Source organism: Protobothrops mucrosquamatus, unplaced genomic scaffold, assembly GCF_001527695.2.
Source record: "Protobothrops mucrosquamatus isolate PMUCROS unplaced genomic scaffold, P.Mucros_1.0 scaffold850, whole genome shotgun sequence".
Taxonomy (NCBI): Eukaryota; Metazoa; Chordata; class Lepidosauria; order Squamata; family Viperidae; genus Protobothrops; species Protobothrops mucrosquamatus.
In genome coordinates, this window is record NW_015387105.1 from 78,213 (window position 1) to 91,715 (window position 13,503).

Sequence of the window (13,503 nt, forward strand, 5' to 3'; positions counted from 1 at the left end):
TGCTCCTTTATTATTTTTACAAATAACTCAAGACGGCAATTCCTCCTTCTATTTTCCCACAACAACAACCCTGTGGGGCGGGTTGGGCTGAAAGAGACTGACTGGCCCAAGGTCACCCATCTGGCTTTCATGGCTAAGACAGTACTTGAACTTATGGTCTCTTGCTTTCTAGCCTGATGCCTTAACCGACTGATGAGTTTTCAAGGGTGTACACCACATTCAATGCACAAAGTATTCCATGGATCACTTTGGGTAGTCTAATGCGTGCGCGTTTGAGATGATTTGAAATGAGATGGGTGGTACTGACATCCTGCTAAGAAGTGCTTTGGGGAGAGAAAAAAGAGCGGGGAAAAAAGCCAACAGAGAGGTTTCTTTGGTGATGCAACATGGCAATGACACCAGTAGAAAAAAATATTTTTTGGCTACTGTTAGTTTCTTGCCTACTGTCATTGGTAGCCAATACAGTCAGGCCAAGCCAGATCTCAAGAACATCTGTGGGGAAGTAAATCTTTGCAAGATGGCAGGTACCAACATCTCAGTCAAAGCCCCACCCTGTTGCATGTGTGTGCCCACGTACTTATGGAAGCTGTGGGCTTTTAACACCATATCATGTCTAGAGTCTTGCAGATTTTGACACCTTCATTCCTCCTCCCCCATGCCCATCTATACCTGAAACTAAGGTATATGCATGAAAGTTTTACTTCTTATAATAAATCGCCGTGAGCTAAAAGGATTATTGATTTGCACCCAATTTCATGTGTATATTGTATTCATAGTAAATAAAAGTAACTAATAAATCACTAAAGAAAACAATTAATATTAAAGAGTAAACCTCCTCCTCCTCCTTGAATTCCTTGTCTTTTTAAACACTGTTACAAGGTACAGAGCAAGCTGGAATTGTCTACTTGTTCGCTGTCTTTACCTTTGCTTCCTAGTTTCCATGGTAACTGTCACTGATTTCAGATGAAGCTGTATGTTTGTTCTCTACCACAAGGATACATCCATGGCAGTGAGTGATGGGGCATCCACAAAGCCAGAAAGGATGTGGGTGGCAGCTACAAAAATGCATATAAAAGCAATTATGCATATTTGTAATTACAAAAATACTATGTTACGCAAGCTAGATCCAACATTCATGAGAAAATAGTGTGTACCAGCCAACTACATGTTTTTATATGCTTTTAAAAAGCTAGAAAGTGATGAAAGACAAGCAACTTAGAATGGAAAATGAAGTTTACCTTTTGCATACTTTTCCCTATTGGGAATGTTTCTTTAATATATGTATTTTACTGTACATACATGAGGAATCATATCAGAAAATTCTGAATGGTGCAGATTTGGCACGGAGTTTGCTTCAAACAAATTTTTCTGCCATCTCCTGTTGCTAGTGCCATGGTTAATCCATTAGCAAGCAATTGGTCAAAGTGGCAGGGTTCTTTAAAAGCTGGATATGTGGTATTTTTATCATATTATTTTATATTTTATTTTAGAGAATATATAAGTCCCAGGACATCTATTTTATAACTAACTGGTACATCTAAATAATAGCTTTTTAAATTTCTGTGATTCACGATGAAAAGAACATGTTATAAAATATAAAAAGTCATTCTCACATACCATTACAATACCAATCCACAAGCCATAATAATAAATATAATCTTAAAAATAAGTTGTACACAGTAGTCTGGCAATTAGGGATACAGTTCTGTCTGTCTGGCAGCTTTCCAATAACATTGGAAATAATATTTCTGAAAACAACTTTAACTGATTTTTTGTTAAGTATTAGATAGCCAGAACTTCTCATTATATGTTAGTATGTTGTTTTGTAAAGTTTTCTGAATAATGCGTTAATCATAGAAGAGAACTGATAAAACTCCTCTTAAAAGTATATTTAAAAAAAATACACTATAAATAGAGCTAGTGCATTTGCAATATCTAGAATGTACAGTTGTAAATGAGGAACGAGAGAGGAGTTAAATTTGTGTAACACATAAATTTTAACTGGTCAAAATTCACAAGGTTTTTAGTACATAAAGGTGGTTTGCCCCTTCAGAAGTTTTAGTTGCTATTGAATGTATATACTATGTTGAAAGAAATCTTTCAGGTGGTCACCATTACTGAATGAATCAAACTTTTTTAACATAATTTCCAGAAGCTGGGTGCATTGTCATCAGACAGATATTGTTTCAGAATGATTGTGTGCATTTTGGTGGAATGATCTTCTGGATCATATTAATATTCGTTTTTCAGACTTTAGGAGTTAATGATAAGACAACCTTTATTTTCTGTGTACACAATGGCACTACTACCACTCTTGAGTGGGTAGGATTTCTTTAATTTTACATAGTATTCATCTCATGTGGAGTTAATGCAGAGTCCCTGAAGCATCTGATGCTTTTATAAAAATGACAAAAGCAGTATCTTTCATTCACGCATTGCAACATATACAAAACAGGTGGAACTTGTTGCACAACAGTGCAATACAATTTGTTCTCCTTTGACATATCGTGCAGAGGCCTCTGGATTATTGGAATGAATTGAATAAAATGAATGGATGCAAAATCAGGTTTCTAGCTCAGAATTTCTCTTTTTTCCAAATGATTATTGGTTTCCATGTGATCAGCATTATTCAGATGCTAACAAGATGACAATGCTTTTGCCCAATAGATGAGGAAGCCAACTTGTTGCATAAGAGAATGAAAATCAAAGCCCAGCATTTTATTACTGCCGCTGATGTCATTGTAGAAAGTTTAACAAGCCCCTGATGAAGCCTGCAGGAACTTAACTGAGTCTTCCTTTGTAAAACACGGTCATCCAATGAGTTTGCATTATGATTGTCTCACTCGATTGTTTTATGTATGATATTCTAAAGATAGATCTTTAGAAAAAAAATCTGAAAAAAATCACTTGATTGAAAAATTCACTTCCAAGGTAATCAGTTTTCAACGGACTAATCAGTTAACCCATGTCCAATCCATAGAAGAACATCTTCAAAAAAAGTGGGCAAACACTCAAGCTTCAATTAATTGAGGTAAAATATCACACTAGTGTGGGAAGGCTTCCACATGGTCCTGTGAAACATTCTGGTGGCATGAGGGGCTGCTGAGAATAGTTGCCTCCTTTCTCTTCCTGTCAACATTACCAACAGCAAAAACCTGGCTCCCATGTTTTTCAGAAGCCATGTAATAAATTTGAATATTTTATATACTCGTGTTCATTTTATATAATAAACATAAAAAAATAATATTTTAACAGCTAAAACTTTTTGTTTATGAATATGAATAACTCATCTACAATGAAAGATCACTTCACCTAGCTATCCAAAATTAAATAATTAGACATAAAAATGATAGAAATACACATAATCTCTGTCCAAATAAATTTCTTCTGATTTATTTATGTTTATCTTGTTTTCCGGTGAAAAATTTAAACTGGCATATTTAATGTCTGCTATTCAAAGCATACAATAATGGTATCAGGCTGAGTTAGAGAGGGTGTCTTAGGACCACCTGTGAGCTTTAACATGGAGAAAGAATTTGGAGCTTATATTCCAACTAAGCTACTATTCTTGTTTCTAAACACAGTTCCTTGAAATTTAGAGAACAAACCACTAGTGTTTCAAAATGGTTTATCAAGCAGTAAATGGAATTGAAGCTACAGTATGAGGCAATGTCTGCAAATCATTACTGCATTTGGATCTAATTTAGCAAAACAGTATAGCAAAAGTTGTATAAGATGTATGGCTAAAAAAATTCTGAAGTGCCTGCTATCAAAGTTGTACTGTTGTTAATTTTATCTTTTTGGCTACTGCTATGCAGGAATTTTCTAAATTCTAAATAAGGATTAAGACATAAATGTCAGAATGCCCACATATAAAAATTCATTTATATGGTTTTACAGTCCTTCAGATGGTAAAAGCTGCTGGGAAAATGTAAATGGCTGGAAAATGACATTGTAAATGTCAAAGAACATGCAAAAATAATTCAGCAGGGAGACACTAGCAAATGCCAAAGAATGAATTTCTTCTTTTGAAAGTAACCTGTCGCTAAAGAGGTTGAAGAACAGATTGACTCTCACTGTAATTTAATGGAAAGCAGATATTTGGAATTTTGGAATCAACTTCAGTTTTTCCATAGCAAGTTCTTTCCTAACAAAGTTCATGAAGTCAAAACACTGCAAAGACTTTATAATAAAATTAGTATATCTTTAACACGCCACATGCTTAAATGCATATGCAAATATCCAAAGAGTTGTCAAAACTGTGTGTCCCTAGTCCATCTGATAGCCAGGTCTATTATCTAGCTAAGAAGAATGACTTGATTTGCAATTAGCTCAAGACCAGTGGTTCTCAACCTTTTTAATGCCGCGACCCCAACCGATCGTAAGTCGAGGACTAAACCAATCGTAAGTCGAGGACTAAACCGGTCGTAAGTCGAGGACTAAACCAGTCGTAAGTCAAGGACTACCCAACCGGTCGTAAGTCGAGGACTTTCCCTGCCCGGGAGCGCCGCACATGCGTGGTTCCACCCCCTGCGCTGGCCGAGACGTAGCTGGCAAGCAGCAGAGACGGAGCAGGCCGACCACCAGCTGGCCCAGCCCAAGGGAGGTAAGGCACCCGCCAGAAAAGGAAAAAAAATGGCGGACAAAAAAAATGGCGGACAGCCTTGCTTGGCGACCCCCATGAAATGGTCGATCGACCCCAAATGGGGTCCCGACCCACAGGTTGAGAACCACTGCTCAAGACATACAAGAAGATGACCTGCCTAAGGTGCCAGTTTGTTTTGTGCATTAAATAGAGGAAGGAGTCTTATCTTCCTTGAGGTTCTAAAATGTCTTAGTAGCAAATAAACAAATATTTTCAATACTTCTTGACAAGGTGAGCAGAGCATGTATATTTAAAAGGATGATAGTTTGCAGTTGGGAATGGGCTAAATTTTATATACAGAGTGAAATGCCCAGAATTACACATCTAGTTCCATGTATGCTCACCAAGCTTTACCATTTTGATTCTAAGAAAGCAGTTTCATCTCCTACATGGCATGGATTTCTCAGGAAAACAGTATAAGTGCATGTGAGTTTTCTGTGCAGAGGTAATAATCTTGTTCTATCAAGCTAAGATGGCTTGCTAGATCCTTTCTGATACATAAATTTTGTGGAGAAAGTAAGCCCAGATATTTTAATTGTCTGAGATTAGCAACTGCTTTTTAAGTTTCTGAATTATGACTTAACTGAATTTAGATCCATAGTGCTTAAAGATCCTAGGCTAAAAAAACGGGAGATTGTGAATTTTAGTCCTACCTCAGGCACAAAGCTAGCTGAAAGATTTTGGGCCAATCACCTTCAATCGAAAGGCAGCACTTGCAAGCCGCTTTTGAAATATGATGCCAAACACAATATTATATTAAATGATGTTCTAGATAGCTTTATAGTACTATCATCACTACCCTTCCAAGTACTATAAACATTTCTTGAGACAATTGGCTTTGAAGAAAAAAAGGGGGGACAAAAGAAGAATTTGTTAAATGTGTGATTATTCTGACACCTCTAAAACGTCGAAGGTGCTTTTTCAAAAGGCAACTGGACTCGGGTTTTTTTGTTTTTGTTTTGTTTTTTGTTTTTGAGGAAGACGTTTCACTTCTAATTTAAGAAACTTCATCGGTTCTTTCAGGATGGTGGGGCACTGGAAGGATTAGTTCTGACAGGATGGGGGGGTTGGAAGGATTATATTTCTTTGCAGTCATGTCGTCCAGAGCTCTCAGGGAGAGTGCTAACAACCAGATGACTGCAAAGAAATATGATCCTTCCAATCACCCCCCCCCCCATCCTGTCAGAACTAATCCTTCCATCGCTCCCACCATCCTGCCAAAACTGATGAAGCGTCTTGGATGAGAAGCAAAATGTCTTCCTTAAAGAAAAAACTGTCCAGTTGCCATTTGAAAAAGCACTTTTGAGACAATTATGACCTGGATGACTGAGAATCTTTACAGAATAAAATGTCAAGATACTGTTGTTCCTATGATCATTTAAGTGCATGCCCATAGCATACTCAGAATGTCATTTATTTAATACAACATGTCATTAGTCCCAGGAAAGAACTTGTGGGGTAGGCCAACACAACCCTTTTTACAATCAGAACTTGAGATGATTATCAGATCTTTATAACACAGATTATAAAGAACAAAGTTGGCTGTTCACTTATCTCCAAAAAGTTTCCATATAGCAATAGCTCCATCTACTGACCAATGGAGAGGTAATCCCAATGCAATTTTATATACTGCCTTGCCATTTCACCAATGCAATTTGAGTAAAGCTTACAGCTTTACTTTTACATTTTACATTTTACTTTTACATTCTACCAAACAGGAAACAGCGTTTGAAAATGGGAAAGGACACATAAAGATTTTAATAAACAGTGTTGGGAGATGAACATTCAATACAGATTATCCCTTGCTGTTAAAATAATTCTAGGGTGTCTAATAAGCAGAATCTTTTTGCTGGACTCCCATATATATCCTAGATTATTAGTTTTTTCTTCCTTTCAATCATGTCTGACTCTCAGAAACACGTCCCTGCAGTTTTCTTGACAAGGTTTTCACAAGTGATTTACCATTGCCTGCTTCTAAGGGCTGAAAAAAAGTGATAGACTTGAGGTCACCCAACTGGCTTTATGCCCAAGAAGGGACTAGAACTCACAATCTTCCAGTTTCTAGCCAGATGTCTTAACCACAACATCTGTTAAAATATTACTAAGCAATAAATACCACCACCACCAGTTTTTAAACAAGGTGACTAATTTTTTTAACTTTAGTACTCATACTAAACAAATCTAATAAGGAGCCAAGAAGAAATGATCACACAACTAATTTTATTCTGCCTCTTCACTTACAAACATCGTGGGCATAGAAGAAAAATAAAACTAAAATAAGACTTTATTTGGAATTGGTGCTTATGAAGCATATGATAATGACAATGATAATGGTATCTGCCCGGAGGGTGTCAAACCAGTCAGTCTGACAAGAGCAGAATCACAATGCAAATCCCATCCCTTTTGTATTTGCATTGTGACATTGCACACATATCTAAAACGGGTGTAGATTGTGCTATCACAGTATAATGTTCCTTTTGTCATTTTTGACAAAAGCAGCCAAAGCTGCAGATGCCTATAAAAGGAGATGCCTATACAGATGGTTTTGAATGCTCTATTTCAGATTTTGCTTTTAATTAAATGCAATTAAAAGAATTTAAGACCACAAGCTGAAAAGCAAAACTTCTTGTGTAGTGGTCGATCTCAACAGATGGTCTTTGAAAATGTATGACCTTGCAGAATAATGATTTAAGAATCTTTGGCACTTTCTGTTAATTGAGCAACTAAGTAGTTGACATAGCAGTTGGCAATCTCTAGTCATTCGTGGCCAATCCTGAAAAAGTGAAGTAGGATTAGACCCGGTTAAGATTTGATTGCATGGAACGCCAAGACTATTGATTAGACTGAAAAGTTTTTTAAAAAAACATGGATGTATGTTCAGTGTAAGGGCTGAAGTTGGTGAGACAGGAATAGCACTGTTTAAACCAGACAGAACTGTTATGAACATGAAGCAGATGTATTTCCAGTCTCAAGGCTGCAAAGTAAGGACTCAGAGTCTATTGACTCAAAAAGATGAGAGGCAAAGTCTTAAGATTTAGGATGGATGGATGGATGGATGGATGGATGGATGGATGGATACAGCTTGGTTTCTATATTCTGCTGTTGTACTTTTGTTATTTTTATTCTGCTCATATTATTTTATTTCCACCATAATTACATATCACTTATACCTTAATTACACATTTTAATTCTCTTCATGATCTTGCTTTTTCTTTTCTTTTCTGCCCTATCATGGTTCATTTGCTCTGGTTTGTCCATCTACTTTGTTCTTAATATTTCTATTATTACAATTTATCTTTCATGTAAAACTCTTTTAACACACTGTCCTTTTCTAGTCCATTTTATCCATATAAAAAATTGCTTTGCCTATTTCAAACAGTCAGGTAGGAAAAAAGAGTCTCCCCTACCTTGTAAGACATGGCGTTCTATACAAAGCATACCTTTTATGTCGAGAGCTTCTTTCCTCACATTTAACGCGTAGTTTCAACTTACGAGAAAGATGCATTCTTCGGACCTTAATGATCAAAAGATTAATATATTTTTCAAACTATAAGGACATTTTAAAAGCCATCAACACTACTACAGTCAAAGACCTATTTTCATAAACTGAGCTGAGAGGAGCAAACTCATGACAATTTGTTATCTGCTAATAGATGCATTAGGTTGAACTGTAATTTTGGCTTTTATATTCTGAGGCAGGTCCTCTTTCCATTCTGCATTAAGAACAGTGAAATTGCCCTGTAAGAAATAGAGCCACAGCTGTTCAGCATCCAAGTCATGTAGCAAACATGCTTCCATCAATCACTTCAAAGTCCCAAAACAAATTTAGTAACTTCTATATTTTCATTACTGGTACTCAACATTCCTGAATATTGGGCAATTTCATTTAATTGATAGCTATATTTTTAGCTGCTCTTTGAAGATGACCATTTTTGGCATCATACCTTTTGTTATCATTGCAGCAGCATCTTCCTCTTAGGGCAGGGATGGATAAACATTTTGCAATATTTGGAATGCCCCTTAGAGCAGGTGCAGGATTTTCCCAATTCTTGCCAGACAGATTTGCAAATGTCCTGCTCCTCTTCACCTACAAGGGCAAATATAGTTGACCCTACATAGCCAGTACCAAACATGTGTTCTGATTAAAGAGAGGGAGGGAGGATAGCTGTTAAACTTGCTGATGGCTTATTTCAGTATCAGTTAAGCAAATATGGTATTGATTATTCTAATTCACTGTACACACTATCAAGGGAAGGAAGCTGAATGGACTTACTTTACTTTTTCCATTGATGAAGTGGGCCCAAATCTTCCCAGAAGAGAAACACCCACAGAAAACAATGATTCAAAAAAGAATGCTAGCAGAGATTGGACCTTTGAAGGAAGTCACATAGGAGAAAAGTACAGCTATCTTTTGATAAGATATTGCAAGAATTATTGATCCTAGCAAGCAATTTCATTACTTGCATCCTTTTGGGAGATGGTCTGTGATAACGTTTGTTTGTTTGTGTCCACCTTTACAATTTTTACAAATAGCTCAAGGCAGCAAACATATCCAGCACCCTTTCCTCCTCCTATTTTCCCCACAATAACAACCATGTGAGATTGGCCGTGTTAGGCTGGCCGAAGGTCACCCAGATGGCTTTCATGGATAAGGAACTTATAGTCACCCACTTTCTTGCCTGGTGCCTTAACCACTAGGCCAACCTCTTCAATTCTTCATTCCTTTAAGAAAGAAGTTTTAACTATGAGTTTAATAATTTGACCCCAAAAATCAGAATATACAACTAAAAGGTGATCAGAGTGTTAATTTTAGAAATTTTTGAATGGACTGAGGATCCAAATAGTCTTGAATTAAGACCTTGAAATTAAACATGAGAATCCTTACCATGGGAAACAGTTTATGTTTATCCATTGGGGGGGGGACCAATAAGATAACTTTGAAGATTGAATACAAGATTGGAAGGAAATAAATGCATTAATGCATCCACTGAGAGATTTATTAATATTGGGCTCAGAAATTCATTTTAAAGTTATATATTATAAATAAACTAGATGATGTCACAGAAGAGGAAGAAGTCTGATTAGAAAAGACTAATTTGATTTAAATGTGGATCTAAAAATGAGAAGCTATAAGAAGATGGGAAAAGATAAAATACTGGATACACAAACAAAACCAGGTAAAAAAGACATAGTAATCCAGAAGAGCATTGTTAATAACCTTTTTTACAGGATTTAGAAATAGCAATAGCACTTAGACTTTTATATTGCCCCATAGTGCTTTACAGTACTCTCTAAGAGGTTTACAGAATCAACATATTGCCCCCAACAATCTGGGTTCTCATTTTACTGACCTCTGAAAGATGGAAGGCTGAGTCAACTTTGAGCCGCTCAGAATCAAACTCCTGGGGTGAGAAGTGAGTTAGCCTGCAGTACTGCATTCTAACCACTGTGCCACCACAGCTCTTGGGATCAAGGGACTTGTCAACTATTTTGAGAAAAGACAAAGAGAACGGATTGTGGGAAGACAGGGGAAAGAATATAAAGTTGGTTTATTTGATCAAGGTTAAAATAGATGGGTTATCATCTCTGATCATTTTTAATGGATTTTTTTGTGACTAGGACTGGATGTCGATATTGTAAAGGTTTTGCTCATCTATGAGATAGGGAAAGAGAGGTCATACATTTGATTAAGATTAAAATAGTTTCAAAATGTTATTTATGATAATTTTATTGGATTTTTTTTTACTTAATAGGTATAAAAGATGAAACTTGGGGTCTTTCTTTAAAGGTAGAAAATGGGATATAAAAATAAAAGGAAGGATTTTTAAAAAGTTTATTAGATGTATTTTGTTAAACATGTTTTTTATGGATTTTTGCTGATTTAAGATGAAGTGATGAGTCTTTAAAAATCTGTTGATAGAGAATGGATGGGATATGGAATGAAGAGATGGTTTGTTTTAGTTTAAGAAATGGTGATAAGTTGTTAAAGTTATCTATAGTTGCTGGAACAAAGAGGAAGGTTACCCTCTTTTCTTTTCCTTTTTTTCTTCTTTTATATTTTTTATACATTTTATCTTCTCTAGCTAGTATTAATTTTAAGTATATAACATAATGATAATTTTTCAAACTCATATTGACAATAGGAAAAACTGAAAATAAATATGTTCTAGTCCTAGATGCAGCACCCAATGCCAGAAGCTGAAATAGGATGAAGAAATACTATCTGTTCCAGGGTCTCTAAAGAATCTTAGGTGCCAGTTACAAGTATTACTGGTTGAGGGAGGCTTTCCTTGGATCAGATCCTAATTTGTGGTGGAAAAGTACATTGCTACTTAATTTCTGTTAATCCATGCACTTTATTTCCAGCTCTGATGTTACACATTCCTCTTGGTGTGCTTATAAGGGACAAGGCTATCAAGTTCCATTCTTTTGTGGCACAAATGTTTGGAGATTTTTGTGAATTGAGCTAAACTAAGAATTAATGTTATTGGCTATCTTCCTACACTGAAAATTAGCTTACTATTTTATAAGCCATAGCACTTCTGCAGGTGCCTGACTTAAAAGCATTCCCAAAAGCTATGTGATGAAACCCAGCCACTAGTAAGATACAGTCAAGTTGCAGGGTGAACCTTATTTCTAATGTCCTACTACTTTCCTGGATCTGCTAAGTGAGGATAGCTCAGGATGAGTTGAAGGGAAATATTATTCTTATTTCTATTATTATTATTATTATTATTATTATTATTATTATTATTATTATTATTATTATTATTATTATTATTATTATTATTATATCTTTAGTAATACTGCTGACAGATTGCCTTCTGATTAACTTCCCTAATGCTTACTAACAGAGAAAGAAAATTTGATTTTCCCCCCTCTGCAGTACAATTAATATATTATGTATTACGATTTAATCACTATTTGGTTGTGAACACCTATACCAGGGGTAGGCAACCTTGGCTCTTTTATGACTCGTGGACTTCGACTCCCAGAATTCCTGAGCCAGCATGGCTGGCTCAGGAATTCTGGGAGTCGAAGTCCACGAGTCATAAAAGAGCAAGGTTGCCTACCCCTGACCTATACCAATGAGCCATGTCCTGGCAGCAAAGAAAAAGTGTAGCTTTGTTTTATACATATTGTTAAGTGGTGCTTTCCTCTATGGCATGCATTCAGATGGGTATGTTACTGATCGGGTTAGAACTCATGGTCTCCCAGTTTCTAGCCCTGTGCCTTAACCATTACACCAACACTTTTAGGACAGGTTTTTTCACATTCCATTCTTAATTATATAACAATTTAATTTTCAACTGGAGCTTAGCAGTAGAGATAAAACATTCAGATAGCAGCATTGTCATGCTTACAGGAGCGGTTTCCAACAGTTCATCAGCTCTCCTCTCCCAGCCCACCTCATGCCTCCAAATTCCTCTCCTGCCACAAAAAAAAGTCTTGGTGAATATAATTCTCTAGGCCAGTCCTAAACACTTGGAGTCTATTCATGACAAGATGGCTTTAATCTTTTTTTTTTTCCTGTGCCTGGAGTACCAAGGGTTTATATGCTTGAGCCTTCCTCTTTAATTATTTGAGATTTAATCCTTTTGAGCGATCCTTCCTGCATCCTTCTCTTTTTTTGTTGGAAATAATTCACTTATAGATACTTTGGAGTTTCTGCATATTCTTTCATTGAGTTCCTTTCCATCACTTCCTGAATATATCTCAGACTTCTCCATGTTTGTCATTTTGAAGTTCTGCTTTGAAGAGGAGAGTTCATATTGGTGCAAGTATCTAAATATTTATGAGGTATTGGTATCATGCTCCAATGCTTTAAGAATCTCAGAGCCAAATTGAAGTGTGTAGATTTCATGCCTGGATTGACTGGATTAATGAGATCCACAAAACTGCTTTTTTTTCTAAGCTCACTCTCAGTCTTACAAGGAGCAATACAAGCATAAATCTTTTGTTAGTAGTCTAGTTAAGTGAGGGCATTATACCTGGTTGTGGTAATATCAAAGACAATCAGACAATTGCAGAAATAATGTTTTAAGGAAACATTAATCATTTTCACATTGCATTGTTTGTTGCATTTGCTGAGGAGCAAAATAGTCGAACTCATCAATAGACTAAAACATAGGGCACACACACAAACACTCCCATAAACAAATGGAACATCTATCCCAGAAAGCTGATTTGCAGAAGAAGAAATATTGAGTTTTCTCTTGCAAAGATCAATGTAAGAGAAGGAGATGTAGAGCCTGGGGGAGGAGTCAAGAAAGGAATCAACTTGAAGTCATTAGTTTGCACAAGCAGCCTTGAATGCCATTAACTCTTCACCATTCGTTGACTAGGTTCTTATGAATAAGCATAAGCAATAAATCAGCTTAACTAGAACTTAACACATTGTCCTGATTCTTCATCCCTAACAATCCAGGAATGGGGATGTTCTTTGAAAAACTGTTAAATTCAGGATTATTTATGCTTTGTGATGGAGGAAATATTATGTTGGTGTGAGGATGGTTCAAGCTGCTTAGTTACCAAACCACAAGACTGATCACAGAAATTGCTAGTGAGATTATTAGGTTTCAATGGTGCTAAACAACCAAGAATTTAAAAAAAAACAAAAACCAGAGCAATCCTATTTTGAAACTTAGGCATTTTTTCTGGTTAAATAGACTTCTGTTAGATTCAAGAGTAGAACACATGCTTATAACATTAAAAATCTGTACACATCCTTTGTACTCCTTACAATGAGCTGTATTCTACCTTGGTTATTTTCAAATAGTTCTCTCCCATACATTTCTTCATAAACAAAATTTAGAAAACAAGAGAAATTATAGAAACAGTTTAATTTATACTGAAGT